This window comes from Hyla sarda, unplaced genomic scaffold (genome assembly GCF_029499605.1).
Source record: "Hyla sarda isolate aHylSar1 unplaced genomic scaffold, aHylSar1.hap1 scaffold_792, whole genome shotgun sequence".
NCBI classification, from domain to species: Eukaryota; Metazoa; Chordata; class Amphibia; order Anura; family Hylidae; genus Hyla; species Hyla sarda.
In genome coordinates this window covers 138,336-142,500 of record NW_026610817.1, presented here as the reverse complement: position 1 = coordinate 142,500, position 4,165 = coordinate 138,336, and the positions used below count along the sequence as shown (strand labels likewise).

The window sequence follows — 4,165 nt, the reverse complement described above, 5'->3', positions numbered from 1 at the left end:
CCCTACGGCAGCACAGAAGGGTAATGCGGTCTCCAGACCACCCACCAGGACCGCCCATCTAGATATTAGCATAAATAATTATTTTAATTAACCAAGGTACCATACCTATAAAACAACCCCGCAAACTCCCGCACGCTGCCCATCTATTCAAGATTTTGTACAGCCCTGCAGGGTCTTGGCTGCATCTATGTCCGTGAGTATATGCCAGTGCGGGGTCCTGGCTCTGTCCTGCCACGGTCTGTCGGCGGCATGGCAGGACTATAGCCAGTGCGGGATCCTGGCTTTTAGGAGGTTCCAGTGCGGGGTCCTGGTCTCCGTTAACGGCAGTGTGTTCCAGAGGAAAGATTGCCGGTGAAGTATCCTAGCCGTTATACTCATGTCTGCTGCCTGCCGCCGCCGCCTAAAGAGGGATGCTGCGCTGCGCTGTAAGTCTCTGGACCACGGTAAGTGTCAGCCGCTCTCCGGCTTAATTATTATTTGTGATCAGGGCTTACACATTCGTGCTCGTGATAACCATGATATATATTTACTTGTAATGTACACATTATAACCTTTAACATATCGGTCTGGAGTGTCCCCAATGACCGCGACAGAGGCCACACCTTTAGAGGGCATGCCCTGTAATATATGAAATGAAGAAATGAAAAGATGGAAAAAAGAGAGGGAGGGTTGGGAGGGGTCCTCAAAATGTCACGAACGCCACCTGATAGGGGGCAGGGGCTATATATATATCCCTGCCCCCGCCCACAACCCCTTATGTGCCACCTTGATGTGTAGGGGGGTTGGAGATGTTACCGCCCATATCACAAATACAGCCTAATTAGGCTTTACACTTGTGATCAGGGCTTACACATTCCTGCTTGTGATAACCATGATATATATTTACTTGTAATGTACACATTATAAACTTTTAACATATCGGTCTGGAGTGTGTCCAATGACCGCAACGGAGGCCGCACCTTTAGAGGGCAAAAGTCAATCTGGTAGGGAATCAAATGTTGTAATCATGACCAATGCCCCTACCTTAGCACAAATCCAAGATATAGTCCCGACATTGAGACAGAAAATAGGTGAAGCAAACTGACTGGCACAGGGATCGATGCCTGGAAACTGAAGAGTTGTGACAGTCATGCCTCCTCTACACCGAAACCAGAGTTCGGCACTTGAACAGGGTCAGGCTAAACCCAAACCGATATCTGCTTGTAGCATGCGGCCTAACCTCATTGCAAGAGTGAAACACTATGACCTGTCGGCCCAATGAATCCCATCATATTCCTGCTAATGAGTGGCAAAATAGAAACTGTTAGCTAAATAGGCACAACCATCGACACCCGATCGACCTTGGCGGTAACCGCCTTATTGCCTGAAGATCAACAATATCCGACTACCTTACCTGAAACTAAATCAATCCCAATGCCCCATTCCTAACTCCACTAGCCTCATGAGTGGTGTCCCATTACGATAAACCCGCCCTATTGCCATTATGTCTGACATTACCATTATGTCTAATGATTGGTATTGCTGGTAAAATGTTCAACTCTGCTGCATTAGTGGTGAATGCCGAAACTTCTGCTGAACCTAGTCGACGTATATATCACCCTATACAGTAACCCCCCCGAGCTGCGATGGCCCCGACATATGATCAAATCGACATACGATGGCCTCTCAGAGGCCATCGCGTGTCGATGTCAGCATCGACATACGATGCTTTTATATGTCGGGGCCATCGCATCAACTGCTATCCGACAGCGCAAAATGCTTAAGCTGCTGTCGGATAGCAGTTTAAGCATCCCGGGCAGGTTCGCCTACCTATTCCCGCTGCTCCGGGTCCACTTCCCGATCCTCCGGCGTCTTCTGCATCTTCTCCAGGGTCCGGGCCTCGCTTTCCGGTGTCGTTATTACGTCACTACGCACGCCGCGCCGGCGCAGCATCGTAATAACGGCTCCAGAAAGCGAGGCCCGGACCCTGGAGAAGATGCGGAAGAAGCCGGAGGATCGCGAAGAAGACACCGGAGCAGCGGGACAGCATCGGGAGCCCCTTGGACAGCATCGGGAGCGGTGAGGACCTGGTCCGGAGTTGCGGGGACAGGTGAGTACAGCTTCCTATACTTTACATTGCACGGATACCTCAACATACGATGGATTCGACAAACGATGGGTCATTTGGAACGAATTACCATCGTATGTTGAGGGACCACTGTACATGTGCCTGATTCGAAATGTCTGACACATGTGTGAGGTGGAGACTATAGTCGTGTAATGATGCTGTTAAACTTATGGATGTTATGAAACTGTCAAGATGATCGTGCTGATGTTGATGTATACTTGTCCATGCACAGTGACTAGTCATGGACTTATGAGTGATGAGTGAGCTAAGACCCCAAGAACCATGTACAAGCTTTTTGTGACTGCATAACTGCATAATATGAAATAACCAAAAGCTGGTGCAGCTCATGATGAATCATTAAATCTTATGCAAACCTGGACTAAAGCAATGTAGTTATGTACCAAATGATAACAATAAGAAAGCTATCGTGTATGCACCGTGACAGTCATGACCTGTAGGTCGATAAGCATGAAGTACCTATGAGTGGCATGAGCAAACAAATCGGACAGATGATACGAGCAGAACTTGGAAGCTGTGATCATATGTATCCCAATGTTCGCCAAGAATGCCATGCACCAAATGAAACTATAAGCGACATGCATGAAACGATGATCATTTATCACATTAATGCTGGACCTAGTGAATGTCGTATGAATGCTCCAAGCCTATGCAGTATGACTGGAGCGAAATGCTATGCATTTACACTATGACCATTTTCAGAATGTATATACTGTGCCGTAATTGCTACTTAACGGAAAAGCTATACATCATGAGATGCTACACGTACAAGTACTGTAAATTGTCACAACGTTGTGACAATTTACAGTACTTGTACGTGTAGCATCTCATGATGTATAGCTTTTCCGTTGAGTGTAAGAAAACCGAGTGTACAGTGAGATTGTTTATGAAAATACTGTATAAAGTTACAAACCTCTGTACCGTGTGTGTGAAACTAGGAATGTATGTAGTATGCATAGTATCAAGCTGTGAGCTTGAAGACAGTGTGAAGTTGTGAGCATAGTATAAAGCTCAAATGAAATTATAGCTAAGAGTGCATGTTTGTGTAAAAAGCGCAAACACATGTACAGTGTAAACTTGCACAAGCATACGAACAGTATAACAGCAAACGAATCTGTCGCCCTAATGATATGAGCGTGAGTACCGTTGTAAACTTACAAGCGTAAAATAGTACGGCCGTAAGTTTATTATGCCAATGACTATGGTAACAACCCCTGACCTATGTACAGTATAAATGATGCAAGCGTACGTCCCGTATACCAACTACAAGTATATATATCTTATGACAACTACTATCACCTGTATTGTGTAACTACTACAGTACCAACCACTAGCGTGTGTACAGTATGAATGGCACAAAACCGTGTGTGCAGCAAACCTACTACCAGCATGTATACCGTATCACTACAAGGGCGAAACCATCATTAATGTATTTCAATGTAATAATACAAGCATGTGTGCAGTAACCAACTACTAGTGTATGAACAGTGTGATAATTACCACAGTAACGCCAGAATGTAACAACGGTGAAGATGCCCTACCTGTGTGAACAGTATAAATGTACACAAGTATAATCAATGTAAAACCAAGAGCGTATGAATAGTATGAGTGCCATGATCGAATGAATATTATGAGTAAGTTAACCATGTAAATGTCGTGAGCGCATGAATATAACGTTCATGATCTGTAAACAGTGTTCCTGTAAGCGTATATGCAGTATAAATACTATGAGTGTATGTGCAAGGTAAGCTGTGGGCGTACTTACAGCATGAACGTTATAAGTGTATGTGTGGAGCGTGCGTGTAGTGAAAGCGTTTGAGCGTGCATGCAGTGCGATTATTATGACCCTGCGTGCAGTATAAAGCTATGAGTGTGCGTGCCATGGTCTCGGTGTGGAAACACATGCGTGCAGCGTAATGCTAAGTGCGTGCCGTATACAATGCCAAGAGCATACATGCAGTATGTGATGCTAGGAGCGTAAATGCAGTGTATAATGCTAGGAGTGTGCGTACAGTGTACGGTGCTGAAAGTGTGCGTGCA

General features: G+C 45.4%; 1 long non-coding RNA gene across 1 annotated transcript in view; it reads left to right on the top strand.

The window, feature by feature from the left end:
- LOC130346491 (uncharacterized) overlaps positions 1–1,637 on the top strand; it is a 2,527-nt gene extending 890 nt beyond the window's left edge. The window contains exons 1-2 of the long non-coding RNA XR_008884696.1: positions 1–1,503; positions 1,552–1,637. The exon at positions 1–1,503 is cut by the window's left edge and continues 890 nt beyond it. This is a non-coding gene — a long non-coding RNA (uncharacterized LOC130346491). The remainder of the gene's footprint in view (positions 1,504–1,551) is intronic.
- The last annotated feature ends 2,528 nt before the right edge of the window (positions 1,638–4,165 follow it).